Source organism: Patiria miniata, unplaced genomic scaffold (genome assembly GCF_015706575.1).
Source record: "Patiria miniata isolate m_02_andy unplaced genomic scaffold, ASM1570657v1 HiC_scaffold_18, whole genome shotgun sequence".
Classification (NCBI taxonomy): domain Eukaryota; kingdom Metazoa; phylum Echinodermata; class Asteroidea; order Valvatida; family Asterinidae; genus Patiria; species Patiria miniata.
In genome coordinates, this window is record NW_024037056.1 from 11,756,849 (window position 1) to 11,775,759 (window position 18,911).

Below are 18,911 nucleotides of genomic sequence, written 5' to 3' on the forward strand. Positions count from 1 at the left end.
GTTGTGTCCTTGGGCTAGCCACTTTACCTCCACTTGCCTGTCACCACCCAGGAGTATAAATGTGTACCCAGACTAGCAGGGCAGTAACCTGCGATGGACCGACATCCCATCCAAGGAGACTAGAAAATGTTCTCAGTCGCTTCACTCAAAGGAAACCGGAGATAAACGCCGTGCATATTGGCCTGTGACGGACTTAATAACTTGAAACATAACTAGCTCGATCAGAAATATCTCGGATTTTTGACCCCAGTGACCCCATGATGACCTTTGACCCCAGTTTGGTCACGTGACAAGTTACGGCTGGGCTACTGATACTTTTGACAACGTTTGGTTGAAATCGGTTGTAGCAGCAACAGACAATATCAACGTTTGTTACTTACTAACCAACTACCTAACTAAAGGTAACTAAAGGAGAGACATGATGATTTTTTGAGCTGCTACCCCGCAGCTAAAAATAGGCGAGGGTTTTCGAATACCCTACAGTCATAATATTGCACATGAAACGTAGGTTTCTCGTTCTTATCATAACTACACACTTTATATTGCAAAGCATATATCCAATTTCTAGGTCCCAAGTTCCCGCTGTTGTTGTTTTTTTTTGGTAAAAAAAGTCAATGCTATAACACCATACGAGATGAAAATGAAATCGCCAAAGGCACGTGATAATACGATGCGCATGATTCACGGGGATCATATTCACCGTTGGAAAAATAACAGCGGGGACATTACAAAGGTATAGGGATAAAAATGTAACGTGGTCGACATCGATCCCGTGGGGACGGGGGTGTTTTCACGGTGTTCTTCTCTCTATATGTCGCTGATACGATACGGGGTTGCAAGATTGCATCTGAGTTGTCAATTCAGTTTAGGTGTAGGATTTGATGGCATGGAAATGTGCAATATTGCGTAGTTCCTGGATTAACAAGAAATACATGTGCCTTTCAGCTTAAGAATATTCGTAACTTTAAAGGCATATGCAAGAAAATGCAATTTTTTTTCGTTTCCAATAACACCACTCAAAATCCAAAGGAGAATGTTCAAAACCTAACCTGCTAAGGGTTCAGCTCAGTAAATATCACATTTCTCGAGAAAACAGTGAAAAAAACATGCACGACATGTTGATCAAGAAACACGATTTCTCATATAGCACTATTTATTTAAAAAGAAAAAAAGCCAGTCAATTGACTGATCGTTGGAACTTGAAAGGTACATGAGTGATTGAATGATTCTTGTACTAAAAGAAAGCTTATGAATTGGGCTTTCATATCCTAGATTTTGAAAGTGCTACATTTAGAACTTCATTTCAACAATGATCCCGACATTTGGGTTTCGTTTTTTTTCTTTTTTAACTCACCCTGTCTAATATGCCGACTGCATCCATTGCTTGTCCACTTTGGCCGTTTCAGTACACATTGATTTTGATTGATGATGGAAGGATATAATGTTCTTTCACAGTCGAAGTCCCAACCGGCTGTGAAAGTAGCTAATTCACTCGTATCACTTAAAAGATTACCACCGATTATCCTCGTTCCTAATGCCCACACACGCAAGGGCTTTTGATGGCACGAATCCACAATGCATTTTAATGGTAACGGTTGGGATTGAAAAACAAAATTAAAAGGGAGAAAGAAAGCAGTTAAATTTTGTCTGGACTGGACGTCACAGGTAGAACTACCATTGAGTACCAACCATTTTGGAAGATGCACATGCTTCTGGAATACATGCAGTTCGAAGTTGTTTGCAAATAGTTTGGTCCACATTTTAAGACCGATTCACAATTTTGCTACTGAACCAACTTACATGTATTGTTATCAAGGGTGTCGCAAGTGTTTTTGATATGTTAAGTCTTAGATGAGTTTCATATAGATCATGCATCCTGTGACGTCATGCCGACAGGCAGCCGCTGGGCAACCCAAACATTTAAGTATTTTTTGCATGTTATCATGGCCCACATTAAACAGTACTGTCAACACTTTAAACTATTATGTTGGCATCACGTACCCGCATCATCCAATTTACAGTGGCTCTCAGCTAAAAGCCACTGAACGACATTGTCAACCTTCCATTTCATTATCTTTTACCACAAAAGAGAGTGTGACCCTCAGTTAGAGTCTAATTTGATATTCGTCTATACAGGAACACCCATCTTAGTTCAAGAGCGAGTCCGAGTCCGAGTCATTTTCCAATGTGACTCGAGTCGAGTCCTAGTCAAGAAAAATGTGACTCGAGTCGGACTCGAGTCGGACTCCTGGACTCGAGTCCTACAAAACTGGTTGTAGGTGAGTCCATCACAAGTCCTTACAAGTCATCATGAGGTCAATCACAAGTTAGTCCAAAGTCAGGCCAAACACGTTATTCAATAAGCTGTGACAAAAGCATTCATTTGTTACTGTTCCTCCGCCATTACTTGTGATTGGACTAGTGTAAGGATTTTAGATTCACTTGTGATAGACTTGTTATGGACTAGACTATAAAATGCCCCCTCTACACTTTGCCACGCCCCTAAAGGGGGCAAGACTTATCCCCGTAGATGTGGATGTGATGATGCAAGCAAGTAAGGTGCAGTTCCTCGAAAATACACGCACGACCTTCACGGGCGTAATTGCAGAGATACAGGTGTTGCGATCAGACTCTGCTACATAGCCCGGGGGCCGGGGCCGTATATACGGCAACATAATTAGCGAGTTACGCCAAATGGAAAAACACCGCGGAAAATTAAATCCTTTTTTTTTTTTTTTTTTTTTTTTTACCCCTACCGAGTTCTTACACCCACTTACCCGGTTTATCGAGGGGGTAGGTGCCGTTCTGTGCCCGGGGGCAAATCTGGTCAGCACGCCCGGTGTGACAGATCTCGGTGTACGCTGATGTTATTTTTTTTTTTTTTCTTGCCGAGTTTTTTGCCGTTGGGGGTTGTCAGTGGAGCGTATAATAGGGGCACATTACGTTAATTTGGACAAATTGGTGTCGTTTGGGGGGGGGGGTCGCTGTCAGTTTTCCAGGCATTAAAGGGAAAATACAACATTTGCAAACATCAAAAAATAGAACTACCAAATCATTTTGAAATACCTTGCTGGACTGTTAGTGAATGACAGTCTATAGCATCTTGTAAAATCATGGCACCTGGTATACTGTCATTTTCAAGAAAAGTGGTCTTTAGACGCATCTTTGGAAAGGACCTTCTCTTATTGTCTTCTTCAAAAGCATGCTAGAAAGAATAATTTCACAGGGAGTTTAGTGTCATTACCATCTTTAAACCAAGTATGCTTTTCAACAATAATTTCATCAGTAACTTTTCGGATAAAAATTTGCAGATGATTTAGCTTCGCATCTCAATTTTGGTGCGACCGAACGGCTCAGTGGTGGGAATATCCTTTGTAAATAAACCCTTCGTGGTTTCCGCTGAAAAGCAGCCACATTTCTCAAGTTTTTACCAATTTTACCCCCCAAGTTGGAAAAACAAATGAAAGTCGACAGTTGCAAATGAACGTGCTTCAAGCAACACGGGGACAAAATTGAACAAACTGCATTGGTGCTGGAGTACTGTTCGCCCGATCCTAACCACGCTCTTTCTTTGGCGTCGCCTGAAATTTCACCCCAACTCACGGAAGCAAAATTACCGCAAATTGAACATCACTGCTCCTTTCCATATCGTTTACACTCCAAAACCCGTTGTAGTAAGAGTTCAGGGTCATGCATTTGCACTTTAAAGCCGAGGGTTTTTGTGAGTGTAAACGATATTGAAAGGGGCATGTCGGGCGATCGATGTCTTATTAATGTTCAATTATCTAAATTTTTCCGAGTTGGGAATTGCGATGTAAGTGGCGTTGTTCGTCCCCGAAAGGGCTGCCCTCGTTTCCTCCTCGTTAGACGGTATGTAATTAGGATAATTGGACGGGAATTGACAACACGAAGTGCGGGTCGGGCAGGCAGGTCTTCACGGAGAGAATGTAACTCAGCAAATATGTGTTAAGCATAAATGCGCTTGCAATAAGCCGCAACCACATTACACAACATACAGAGTGGGCCAATGTGCAAAATTCATAAAATTTTATATTGCGCAAATTCCATATGAATATGATCAAATGCGCATCATAATTATTATCCCTGTTCATCAGGAATGAGACCATTTTTTGTCTGCAGCAGCTCGAGATCAGCGCAATTTGGTCTGTACTTTCACATGTACCCATTTATACTCCTGGGTGGACAGAGGCAATCGCAGTAAAGTGCCTTGCCCAAGAGCACAAGCACCATGTTCCCCGTCAGGGTTCGAACCCATGTACCACGGCACACGAGTCGAACACCGAACCATTAGACCACACTCCACAGCGCTTAACATTTTTTTCTTCCTAAAAACTGTTTAATGTTTTTATCTTCAATGAAATTATACATTACATTAAAGCCTGACTTTTCTCACTCCACCCTTTTTACCCCATTCCATTCAGGTCCCTAGATCTGGAAATTTTCCTTGGACATTGCCTGGACATCCTGAATCTCTGTTAAGCACTGAATGGAAAAAGGCATTGAACTTGGTATCGCTATTACGCAAAACATAACGTTGATGATAAAAATGTGGTAACATTACTTCACCAAGGTTAACCACGCCCACTTGGGGTCAACTTGCAAATTGAGGTACTAAAACAAACATAGGTTTATGACTCCACCCAAAATAATTGCACTATAGGAGGTTCAAAGCCAATTGCCAGTACATAATACAAACATTCTCAAAAGCAGACTACAAGATTGTGAATACTTTTTCTAAATAAGGTATTCGCTGCGCATTATTACATTTCAGCGCTGAAGGTATGCTCTCGCCTTTTGACATAGATAAATCACTCGCGTCCCATAGAAACGTGCAGCATTGCCTGGTTCGTGGCGACTTTAGATATCGTATAGCCTATTATGGACGGCAAAAAGGTACATGTAATGTTTCAAGAAGATCGAACAGTCGGATGACAAATTTGCATGGCACACCAATCAGTCAAATTCCCGTGATTGATACCAAGGAATTTTAATGGTGTTGTTTTTTTACGGAATTAGTTTTTTTTCTCACCAGGGGCTGATATGTCTTATACCGACGGTGAATTAATGGCGCGCCCAGCCCAAGTCACGACAGTTTTAAATTAATACAAATTAAGTGTCAAAATTAATGGAAGGGGTGCGATTCCTTGAAGCTGACGTCATATCTCAAGGCCTGTCACGCCGCAGCGTTGATTTGTGGCTTTCTTTCAGCGCGTTTAAATATACTTTAAGTGAAAATATTCGACAATGAATGTGAACTTTGGTTTCTTTGCAATAATGTTATTTTTAACTGGAGTTTTTTTTTCTTCGATGACATTCCGTCACCGACACCACGAACTGACACCCTTTGCATCACATGTGTACAAAAAAAATTAAAAATTCAAATTTTCTTTTTTTGCACATATAAACAGTTTGTATCATGAAGTTTAACATGACGAGGTTAAAATTGCTGAAATCATCTAAAATAAGCAAATTTTACTAGTGAATTTTCAAGAAATTGGTCAATTCTGGTATTTTTGGTTACCACGAAGTGACCCTGCACAGGGTGTCAGTTCGTGAAAACCAAAATTGACGTGTTTTCGGAGAGTGCGCGCATGCAATAGCGTTAGTGAGTGTCAGTTCGTGAAAACCAAAATTGACGCGTTTTGGTAGAGTGCGCGCACGCATGCGCAGTGTGTGCGCGCACTCTCCAAAAACACGTCAATTTTGGTTTTCACGAACTGACACTCACTAACGCTATTGCATGCACGCACTCTCCGAAAACACGTCAATTTTGGTTTTCACGAACTGACACCCATCTTAATCAATTAATTGCTAATTAACTAAGCAGATTTTCACAAATAACGTTTATAATTGAGTAGTTTAAGCATTTTCACGTTAAGTGATACCAAAACCTCTAAGATAGATGGATTATTTTACTGAGTAAATTCGTGTCAAGCCTTTAAAAGCGTTTTTCTCCGATTTGTATTTCTGCAACGCTGATCACTGGGTGTCAGTTCGTGGTGTCGGTGACGATTCATTTATTACCGGAGCTTTTCGATATCATGACTACAATAAAGGCGATTGTAATGCCAAATATGGCAATGCCATGACTCCGTTTAATAATGACTTCAAATAATAATAATAATAATAATAATAATACCGGAGTCTTATATAGCGCACGTTTCTACCAACAATTAGGTACTCAAGGCGCTGAAAATTATTTCTATTATTAATGAAAGGTAAATAAAGTTTATGAGAAATATGAGACCCATTATGTAGCACCTTATAATGGTTTTACAAGGTGCTGCGGTGCATATTGCAGCCACTGCCAGAAACATCGGGGCAAACCCCTTCTCTTAGCGATAAGTGTTACTGGGTTCTTTAACGTGCATTACACACGTAATTCACACATTGACTAATCACACTTTTTCCGGCAGTGTGAAAAATGGTTTAAATTTTTTTTTTTTGACCGGCGTTAAAGTTAAACAACGTTTGTTTACACGGGAGAAATAGATAAACAAAATTCCAACATCGGGTACTTTGGCGGGAACGTTTTTAATTCACGTGAAAAGGTACACAAAGTTTATAAAGTTTATGAGAAATATGAGACCCATAATGTAGCACCTTATAATGGTTTTACAAGGGGCTGTTTCGCATATTGCAGCCACAAAATCATAATTAACTACATTCCATCTCATTGGCACATCACTCAAATGAAAGATCTTGTTGTCCCCTTTAATTTGACACCACATGTGATGTTGTGATGCTTGTAGTTTGGAAAATTTCATACAGTTTCCTCTTTCCAGCTGTGTCCACTTTTTCGTGGAATTGCCCCTATATACGAGAAATACACACCGATCGTTTAGCTTTCGATTTCAGCCTCGTTACGTAAGGGGTAACATCAACCATACAGGCGTGTTTTAATGACCTATTTTTGGGGGGAGGGGAGAAGTGATCAGCTTCGACATCAGTGGTGCACAGTGCACTCTTTACAGGAAAACAAATCTACGATTTCACTGGAAAACACTCTCATCCCTACTTCAGTGCGTCAGCTTGATGCAAGTTTGGCCTTGACGAAAAAAAACCCTATAAGTAGGCCTATAGAAAACCAGAAATGTCGCTGTACATTTGCAGGAGGCACTTTTGGTGGAGGGGACCATTTTCTGGAGGGGTACTCAATGGTTTTAAACAATAAAAAAAACTCAATTTGCCTCTCCCAAATTCTGTAACCCCCCCCCCCCCCACCTGAGTTACGCCACTGAGTATATGTACGTATTACGCATATACATGTATATGCACAGTTACGCCACTATGGCGTAACGGTGTTGGTGAGACTGTACCATACGCAAAACCATCGCTGTACAGTGACCGCAGAATTTGAAGCATATTGCAATTGTCGAAATGAATCGCTCAGCCTAATTATCATCCTAGTCAGTGGTACGGTTAGAGTATTCAAGCGATACCATCAGACGTATAGCTGACTAGCTGCATAAGCTTTAATGGAGCATACGTGCAAGGGAATTTTTTGGAAGTCCAATATGATTAGGAACGTATGTAGTAACATGCGGGAGTTATTAAAGTGGCATTTTGCACTTAACGACATGATATCAATGTGACCCTTGATCGCTTTTCAAAACCGGAAAGAGGGACAACACATGAGTGGGCCTGTATAGCTCTATCCAACGCTACATTTAGGAGTATTATAATCATACAACAGAGCAGAAAAATGACAATCGCATGAAGACTGTATGCTTGTTAATTTAATATGCTTAACAGTCACAGACAGTCAAACAATCAATCCTCTTCCCCTGCCATGCCTTTTTCACCGGCTAGTCACCAACAGTCATATCGTGTTTCAAGCAAGTACCGTGAATAGTTGAATTCAGTCAACAGACAAAAACAGGCAAGTGGTAGGCTTATCAATCAGCGACAGTCAAAGCATGGCTGTATCAAGTTACGTAAACAGTCACAGCCAGTCAATCCTGCTTTATGCAAGCTGGGAGCTCGTAACTGTTGAAAACAGTCACTTGATTGATTTTGACTGAAAGGACACATTGGTACAGAAATGTATGTTTGCATAGGAGTGTTAAATAAATTTAATTGAGACACAATTTATGTAAATTCACTCTACCGCCTCACCACAACCGGGCTACTTCTAATTTCTCAAAAAAAGGACCACTTTTTTTTTTTTAATTCCCAATTTTTCTCCAAGATCCCCAAAACTGGATTATCCACTTGCTGTAAAGACAAAATGGAATGAACCACCCATTATGAAAGAAAACCCGAGAAAACGGATAACGATCGATCTCGCAAATCCCGACAACGTAAAAGGACGGTATGTCAACGCTCAGAACGACCTTGGGTGCCGTTGGGGGGGGGGGGGAGGGAGCGAAGTGCTGGTACCTAAGTATGAAGTATTTATCAAAGATGTAATGACTCGAGTCAATGACTCGACTCGAGTCCGACTCGGGTCACAATTGTTGATGACTCGACTTGACTCGAGTCCCCAAGGGTAAATGACTTGGCTCGAGACTCTGCGAGTAAATGACTCGACTCGACCCACTGCGAGCAAATGACTCGACTCGAGTCCCTCATATTCTAATAAGACTCGAGTCCAGAATATAAAAGCAAAGCTTTGTGAAAAAAAATTGCTTTTGAATAACCCTTGACAAATATCAAAGTTGTAACATGTCACTGATTTTGTGACTCGAGTCGAGTAGAGTCATTTTAAAGATGTGACTCGAGTCGAGTCATTTTAAAGAAGTGACTCGAGTCGAGTCATTAGGTCAAGAAGGTCGAGTCGAGTCGAGTCAAATATGTAGCTCGAGTCAATTCGAGTCACAAATATTTGAACACTACATGTATATAACAAATACTGACAAGAGAGAAGGTCATTTGTATCACTAACAGCTAACAAGAAGTGAAACTTCAGTCTTATATAGGCTTCGGTTTGGTTTTGGCTTCGGGTCTAGAATTTGTTTCGCTGATCGCTGACAACATCAAACCAAGTTGCATTATAGAAAACAACTGTTTTTGATTATTTAAAAGTGGGCATATATATTTTAAAAGGAGGCCGAGTAAATTATAGCCGGCCTTCGAATCCAAGAGTTTTATAGGAAATCGCCCAAAGCCAATAATGGAAAAACGAATTGGAAAATGTGTTTTAAAATCCGGTTCTTGGATAGTATTTTGCGCATTAAAAGTGGGCATATATATTTTAAAAGGAGGCCGAGTAAATTATAGCCGGCGTTCGAATCCAAGAGTTTTATAGGAAATCGCCCAAAGCCAATAATGGAAAAACGAATTGGAAAATGTGTTTTAAAATCCGGTTCCTGGATAGTATTTTGCGCGTTCAAGAACCACGAGGTGGGAGTCTGTGAACGGATTTCCATAACATTTTCACTGTTTCACAAGATGACATACTCATTTTAAGTAGTTTTTGAGAAATTAAAGGATATCTGCTTGCACAATTTTTGGGGGCATCCTATAGTAACCAGGTAAGTGTGCTTCCAAACCAGAAAAAAGTTGTAAAACAGTCCTTTCAATGGTGAAATTGTAGATTGTTCACTCTTTTCCCCGAAATGTGGTAGTGGGGTTCAGTACAGAGAGATAGAGGCTGCCTAGAATCTGAGCAAATTCATGGGCTGTGCCGAACTCAAGACGCTGTGTGCATATCGTTACTAATCTTACACAGAACCTTCGCGAGCCTCATTATTCGCAACCACTTACCTGCAGTTTATATGCATCCAAACAGCGAGTAATTACACCGAGCGGGCACAGCACACACAGACGACCGGTGAATCGGCTCCCGAAGACCGGGCGACACTGTCGGAGACACACGGACCAAAAACAAAACCCACTGTCGTGAGGCGAGTACAAAAATCCGTGGCGCACTCATGCGATATCACACGCTGAACTGAGGATACAGTGAGACATCAACACATGCCATAGGGCCCTGTGTGCGCATGTACGTACGCGCTAGGAATGAAATCAAGACGGATGGTTGGCTGCGATGTTGGCAGACGGTCGTGACGTCACGGGGATTAGCGTGATTGTCATTGGCTACCGGTTGGCCGCGGTTGCAACAGGCGACGGAGTATATACTGATGAGCAATAAAGTGGCTCGATCATCGTGTGTGCGTGATGTAATTGTGAGCTGTGTATGTGAGCCTTTGGGAGTTCGGACTTCGGACTGTTTCAAGAGAGTTTGTGTGACTTTTTGTGGGAAAAATTGTTTTGTTTTCGTTTAACATCATCTTTGGTGTAGGCTATTTCCGTCTTGTGCGAGATAGGATGGTGCACTTGCAAACATAATTACAAAATGTGATGACGATTTTGTAACCAAACATGGTCAGCAGAATAATGGAATTTTTTTTAAGCATGACAAGATCCGAGTACATGTATATGAATAGTTTGTATGTTCTCCCGAACAATACATCACCGTTATTTGTCTTATTTACAAGTCGGCCATCTTGAATCCAAAGCGAGGCCAACCCCGCAAATATTTGGAATTTTCTTCAAATTTGAGATTTGTGGGTATGAAGATGATTGATGGCATATAGGCAAATTATACATTTTTAAACTCCGTTGTACACTGATGAATAATTCTTCATGAATGGATTAAAAATCTTCTCACTTTTTGGCCCAAATGCAAATTGATTCTCCAAAAAAAAAAAAAAACGTTGAACATTTTTAACATGACGTCGTGCGTTAGATACATCGACTGCAGTCCTAATTTAAATGTGTCATATTTTGACACATTTACATTAGACAAATCCAGGGGTTGAGATTGCGCAAGGCATGATGGGAAACAACATGGCGCAGCAAGATCGTACTCATGGAAACGAGGTTGGTGCAACAATTATGAAATAGTCTGGCACCTGCCTTCCCATTCAATCAAGTACAATAAAATAGAGTTTGGACGCACGATTCCAAAATGCCATCTTGTAAATAACACTTATTATTTTCGTTGACATGGTAGTCGTCTGTAAGGTTCCCACAGCGAGACTGCATATGCAAAACTAGAAAGCACTCAGAGAGCGCACACCTCCATCAAGGCTAAACAATTCCCCGCCATTACACACAGCACCAATGCACAAATGTTGTTTCTAAAACAAAACCTAAAACTCCAACATTTTGTAGTTAACATGTATATGCCTGTGTTGGTCTACCTTTCCACTTCCCAATTGTATAAAATGGTGTAGTCCATTGACCTGTGTGGTTAGATTAGGTGGGTGGTAAGGCATACAGGGTCACCAGATCAGTGCCACGCACATGAAGCAGGTCACGTTTTTCATATCATAATGTAAAAAATCCTGAAAACAAATCCTGCATCCAGACGCAGATTACTTCCAAAATGTAATCGATTTGTTCTTGTACCAAGGACCACCCAAAAACAATTGTCATAAAAATCCGTCCATAACTTTTTGAATATCCTGTTAACAGACAACCAACCAACCAACCAACAAACAAACAAACAAACGCCAAAGAAAACATAACCGCCTTGGTGGAGGTAATAAAAGCTCTATGGCGACGTAACTATGCAGGTTCCGAAGCTTATTACAAGAACCCAAGATGAAATCATTACCTTGAATTGCTCGACGAATACGAAAGGTTTTTCTCCAAAAGGAAAAAGGCGTACGCATTCAGACATAGTTCCTATTCATATCTGTCCAAATTAACTCCATTCTTAGTGTCACTGCGTGAACTTGACTGCAATTCTTGTGTTCAATTTGATGAAAACCACATCCAATCTAATTTGCGAGGCCATGCACGATCGCTGCGATAGTAAGTTATGAGATCGATTTTTAGTCTCTTCCGGGAAAAAAGAAACGCCTGTGCGGAAAAGAAAAAACCGAAGCATTTCGGTGCCAATTTATGAGCCTTTTATCGTTGGTCGGTTGCAAAACAAGGGTTCATTCGCAAGGTCGGGCCTTGGAATGGGTTCTTACGTTGTAGCTTGGAAACATGACTTATAGAGCCTCGATATCGAACCAAAATGGTGGCTACGTGCAAAGACCTACAATGGCTCAACGTCCGACAATGATTGGGATTATAACGAGAATCTTGCCCCTCACATCGACAAAACAATAATATATTTATCTTACACATACTAATCGATGAATACTTTTGCCGAAAACAGCTTTTAAAGTAGAAATTGATATTTCGGACTGAACAACGAAAATTGTCAAGAGCGGAATTATAACCTTGCTACCTCAGGAACACTTGCTGGGCTAGCGCCGCTCTGCCAAGTGAGCAACCTGTCTCAAAATTGGCAATTTTGTCATTTTCAAATATATCAAAAAGTGTCAAATTGAGTTGCTCACTATAAAAAAACTGACACATTTTCATAAATCACTTTCTCTTCTGGTTGATTTATTAAAAAAACACACAAGGTGATCCGCGGATCACGCGTCTCGCCTTTTTTTCGCGGTCGATGCCTACACGTTTTGTGTTCTTAGCTGAAGAAATGATTGGGTCCTGGCATGTATTTAATTGTTTCTGTGAAAGAAACGCCTTTCAGCATTTTGTCCATCATGAGTTATGACCTCCATTGACCCCTGTATGACCTTTGACCTCCATTTCTGAAGACTTGTCATGAACCCCCACCCAAGGATGACTCCATGCAAGTGACTAAAAATCCATCAAATTCTGTAGACAAAGAAACCATTGCAGCATATTCGAACAATGACCTCTAATGACCCCTAATGACCTTTGACCTCAGTAATCAATTGAGGAATTATGTCTTCCCACCCTAGGGTCACTGCATCCAAGTTTCATCAAAATCTATGAAAGCATGTAGAAGTTATACATGTTTTTCAAAAACTTAACTTAAAAACTGAACCTAAACTTTAACCATACGGGGATACAGTGTTCCCAAATCTTCGTACATTTGACACAAAAATATATACCAAAGTAATCACTCCGACACAACGATGTAACGAGCGAAGTCCCGACCAACGCACGAACTGAGCAACCCATTAATGCAGAACGCAGCTTTCACGACCTGGGCCCAAAAGAATTTGCTGTAAGCACAGTAAATGTATGCTAAGCAAAAGCAGGTTACCAACCAAAGTGCCGTGCAAGCATATTGCGTGTGGCTGGTTCCCAGCTGAGGTTTTGATTAGCACCAAAACCTGGCACCGAAATTGGGCTCCCTGTACTAAATTGACATGCATATCTTTGGCACCATAGGAATTAGGCTCCAAATTTGATTCTTGAGCAGATATATCGGCCTGCTTGATCCAATGCTAGTGCGAGCCCTACATAATATAGGACTTAAAATAGCCCCCCCCCCCCCAACAAATTATTGTACGTGAAGGTTGCTGGTCGCGGCAAATTTGCAGGCCTGCTGTATACAAAGTGGTAATATTGCAATCTTGAAAGTGGAAAGGAGATATTGCAATGCTGTATTTGATTACTGTATCTAATAAATATTTTACGTCCGATCGAACGGTTAAGTACGCCACTCTTTCCCACGACGGTTGTGTCTAGTCTCACATTTCTTGGAAACTACATGTATGCTATGCACCGCCACAATCATGGGTACTCTTTTAAAATGCAAAACAAATATGGCTGTTTTCAAAAAAGCCCTAAATTGTACTTCTACGGTCTTTCATCCACTTAGGTGACAATGTGGCGTGAAGTATACATTGTATGTCATAAAAGCTAGGCATAGCACACACAAAAAATACAAATACTTTCAACATTTTGTTTTAAGGGACTCAGTCTCGGGTTAAAAAACATAGAAAAATAGGATTATAAATGTTACATGTGTCCTGACACGAAGATTTTGTTTGTCTTTATATTTTTCAACTTTGACAGCAGTTTTCTGGACATGCATCTTAATATGATCAGGTAAAAACACTTCCAAACCCCAAAATAATAATTATTATAATGATAATAATAATATTAATTTAGAGGGCTCGTCATCCTTACTTGCAGCTGAGAAGCTAAATTGCGAAGGACGCGGCTACAACGTGGTCAAGCCGCAGGCATGCAAACGTGCCTTAGGCAGCCGCCGTACGACCCATATATGACCACGGAGCACAGCCAGAGATCGAAAGTGTTTGATTTTTGCGGAGGGAGGAAAACAAAAGAGCCCTGAGAAAAAGCCTCGTGGCACAGGAGAGAACCAACGCACAACTCTACTCACATAATGGTCCTAGCCGTGAATCGAACCTGGGCCACAGAAGTGAGAGGCAAGCGCTTTACGCACTAGTCACCCATGCCACCCATAAAACTCCAGCTCCATTCTCGACGTACAGGCCCTGTGGTAAAAATATTGCAGTTTTTGTACACCGACTTTCTTCCAAAGAAAACACATAATTCTTCTGATCTCATTTCCTTGCCGACATAAATAAACATACATTCGTCAACATACATACTTCTAAGTGTTCAAAATCCAGATCGACCTAAAATTTGCTCTGAATGAAATTCAAACGTCTTTTTTATTCCTTAGTACTCCCCTGAACGAATGTCTACAAAATTCTGCCTTGCACTCGCATGGGCGACTTTAAAGTAAACCAATTAAAGGTGATTTATACGGCTTTTCTAATATTACTGGTCGAGTCATGAATTCAACTCAACACAAATTCCGCATGGACTGTTTTATTTCAAGGTTTGTGCATTCACTTCATGCTGATGTTAGCACTGTGTACACAAGTTAGAAATACTGCGCTCGGTATAGATTTAATAAAATAAACAAAACATGTAAAACGGATCAGCCTTTTGTCTGTATGGAAAAGTAATGACCTCAAGTTTGGAATTCCATGCAAGTACTACAAAAGAAAGAGGTAAATTTAGATTTCAATTTGTTCCGAAACAAATAAATTTGGGTCGTTTATACAGGGTGGATTAAAAAAAAAACGAAATCAAGATATTGTTGGTAAGTGGAACACAAGTAGGGCACATGTGAATCAAAGGGAAATATGAATCTCCTCTTTAAAATGACACCCTGGTCATGTCATTACATTCACGGTTGACTGAGCAGTGACCAATTTTATGAAAGGGTCTATTTAGAGACTTGCGCCACTTTTCAATTGTGGTTTTTGTTGTGTCCATTGTCACAGAGTGAAAGGCTATGGTTGCCAATCAAGGCGGTTGGGAAAAAAGAAGAGATTTCGCCATGAAAAGTGGCACATTTCTCTAAATAGACCCTTTCATACAATCGGTCAGGAGATTCAACCCTAACAGAGGATATCTCCCTTTGATTCACATGGGCCCTACTTCTGTTCCAATTAGCAATACTATCTCGGTTTCGGTGCTTTTTTTTTAATCCACCCTGTACAGGGTGAGTAAAAAAAATATGTCCCTTTGGATAAGGTTTGGTCTCCCACAAAAAAAAGGTTACCATTTTTTCTCTTCACCCAAAATTCTATTTATTTCCTTCATTGTCCAGAGGCGCTTTGATGCCTTTGTGCTTCTTGCCAAGGCCTATTCTGAACATCGTGTCGGTAGTGTTTTTGGGTAGTCACAAAGAAAAGCCTGTATCCTTTTCATGCATCGATAAACATCAGTGAAAATTGAACTGAATGTGGTCAATACCCAGACCGAATGTTGGCTGAAGAGAAAACTAAAATGGTAACCTTTCCCAGTTTTGTGGGAGACACAGAATTATCCAATAGGATTTTATTTTTACACTGTATAGGCCAACAGCGAGGAAAATATTTTAGAAAAAAATCTTTGCAGTATTTAAAAGTGTTTAGTGATATTTGTGAGAACAAAAATAATGGCTTAACTGACTAGAACTCTTATACTTGATTCCATATCTGTTCTGTATAGTGTATAGAAATATGACTTTCGGTATAAACCACATTAATGCTAACGACATTAAATTTCGGAGAACAACATGCTATTAATGCTACATGTAATAGGTAAGATTAGGTTTGTCTCCGGTATCATTAAATTAAACACAGGACATAGTTGCATAAAACATGACCGATTGACATAGTGTTCATTGCGTGCAAATATGTCACCATATCTTGTCAGTTTGCAACTCCACAACCATTAAACAGTGAGTACATTTTTTTCTTTGCCTTTAAAATAAAATTGAAATGTCCAGTGCATTTGGTGCCACATCTGGTTTAATTAATGCCGTCCGCAGCGCTACGCTGTGTTTGCTTTCTGACGGGCTTCCTACTAGTTAATTGTTCCGGTGAACACGGAGCCTGCATCAATTAGGCAACCATTAGGACGGCAATTAATTAACCATCGACGGCAGGATGATACCGCGACGCGCACGCGATGCTGAATATTCATGAGCGCGCTGCGCGTCAACACCAAAGCCACCGCCAATCAGCAGGAAGGCGTTCCACAGACCGAGTTGGTTTGCGGTCGCGCGCGCGACACTGCATATTCATGAGCGCTGCGCGTGAACACCAAGGCTATGCCAATCAGCTGGAAGGAAGGCGTTCCAGCAGACAGAGTTTGTTTGAGGTCAAGGCGCCGCCGAAAAATTGGGGGGTAAAATGCCACTGAGGAAACGGAGGTTGTTATATTTTACGATTTGTTGATGGGTGTTTGAAGGGTTGTTCAACTTTACGGCGCCGGCATGACAGCGGGCACGCCGAGACTCTCTTGCCCGGGCCGGAGATGCCTACTACAGGAGGGCCGTCTTGGGACACTTTCGGTGTGCCCTTTGCACAATTAAACCACTTTCACTATTAGAAATGACTTCGTGTTATACTGCTGTGCGCTTCGCGTTTTGAATGCTCTTGGGAGAATCTTTTCATCCATTTTTGTTTTTGACAGAGCAGTTTTATTTCAAAATTAATGAACGACTGATTTCAGATTTTGCTATCAATTTTTCGATTCTGGGGTTTGGCTGGCGTTTTCATTTAAGTTGCAATGTGGCGAGTCTTAAAATCTCTCACTAAAGAGGATAAAGGGTGAGTAAAAAACAAGGAAACCCAAATGACAGAACCATTTTGTTAATGAAGTCCTGCATGTAGCACTTTTAAAATCTAGGATATGAAAGCCCAATTAAGCTTTCGTTTAGTACAAGAATCATTCAAATCATTCATGTACTTTTCAAGTTACGGAATTTTAAGCACAAACACCGCTTTAAACTTCTGTCCACGGATCACAGAAAAGAGAAGTGTTCTTTTAGCAAAACGAAAACAATTCACATACATGTACATTCCTATGTGAATTCAGGGAACAAGATTAAGAATGGCTACCAGTGTGCATAAGGATTTAAGGCATAGGCTGGCCCTCTGGGACCAGCCTAAATGCAGGGTCAGAAACAAAATATGTTTGATAGAAAAACAAGTGTACACAATATTTGACTCAAACTGCATATAAGTGTACATTTCCGATACATATTGACCGAAAGTTCTAGCCTCGGCCGATTCGAAATGAACCGAACAGTAACACCAAATAACTCGCCCTAAACAAACCCGCCTCTTAAAATGCCGAAGTTTAATTCCGAATAATTTCACGAACGAATAGCGCTACATCGATAATCAGTTCCGAAACCTTGTATTTTTTTTTTGGCGCGAATATGACTGCAGCGCGTGGGCAAGAAATCGAAGCCAATCAGTGCATTGCGCGTTCAAAAGTCGTTACCCATCACATCCGAAAGAATTCACGCAAGTGCGAATACATGTACTGCGAAACAGTAATATGAGTTGGGCATTGAGGGGTGATAAACACTACTGGACTTGATTAGAAAACAGTTCCGACCTAAAGACATTATGAAAATGCATTATAAAAAGAATAATTCTGTGACATTTTTGGCTGCATGTCTTACTGAATTTTCTTTCAAGTCTTTCATGCACGTGTTCATGTCACATATCGTGATTTTGTTTTAACCTTTAGCTAAAAGTGCAGACACATATCAATATGAACAACAAATTATAATGCTTCATGCTAGAAATATTCTCTGACAAGTTATGCTACAAGCAAAACAACACTGTTTCAGCTTCTGCGGCATGACGTCATGTGTTTGCGCATTTACGCCACCTAGGGCGCCCTCCGGAGTTCGTTTAGCCCTCCCCAATTTATGCCTTGCTTGGAGGCCTAACCAGCAAAATGTCACGGCTGTATAAAAGCACAAGCTCAACAATATAGGTAGAAGTTGGTTTCTCATACATTGTGTGAATGAAAGCCGTATGCTTTAGGGTTACTGGAAAAAGGGAAAACCCCACGATTTAGTGCGCTTTTTCCTAAAACAATATTATTTAAGCTCACAGAGCTTAAGCCCACAGAGCTCAGATACTTTTACAGATGCGCCTACAAATAGGTATTAGAAGACCATCACTTGTGTCAGTATCTGTTTCAATAATTGTTATATCCTGCATCGGTTAAAAGGAAATATGACTTTCATTATTATGTTTTTTACGCGTATACGACTACTAAATCTACCCAATGTCACACATTTCATGTTAAAACAAGCTCGATCGGATCTCGGAAGCTGCGGGCCAACGAATTTGTGTTCATGCTGAGTCACTTGATTGTTCAATGTAATTTATGGAAGGAGTAGGCCTGTGTTTTGAGTAAAAAAAAAACCCCAAGGTTTTTTACCCCAGTGACCACATGATGACCTTTGACCCCAGGTTGGTCATGTGACATGTTGGGTAAAAAAAACCCATTTGCCCAACTTTTTTCGGTAGTGTTTCCACTAGAATTGTACCAATAAACGGAATTCAACCCGCCGAAAAGAAAGCGAAACGGGCGACAGGCAATAACGTAATAATCCCTACTCCAGCACCAAGCAGACGAGCTAATAATGCTAAACCTCGCGCAGCGATCCAGATTGTGTCATTTTCCCTCCTAAAATTCTTCCCCAATTCGCCCCGGAGCGACCAGGCAATTGGGAGCGCTCAGGTGTGAGCAAAAGCCGTTGGAATTAACCAACCTTGCCCCATCGGATCGATATCAGTAGAGACAATTTTTTTCCCAAAGCCTTT

At 40.7% G+C, this 18,911-nt stretch overlaps 1 protein-coding gene across 2 annotated transcripts in view; it reads right to left on the reverse strand.

The window, feature by feature from the left end:
* LOC119724618 (G-protein coupled receptor GRL101-like) overlaps positions 1–9,987 on the reverse strand; it is a 64,005-nt gene extending 54,018 nt beyond the window's left edge. Inside the window, exon 1 of one of the 2 annotated variants that reach the window (XM_038195747.1) lies at positions 9,730–9,987. The gene's annotated coding sequence lies outside the window, so the exon portion shown is untranslated. The remainder of the gene's footprint in view (positions 1–9,729) is intronic. The other variant, XM_038195748.1, reaches the window with a different exon arrangement.
* Between the last annotated feature and the right edge of the window lie 8,924 nt (positions 9,988–18,911).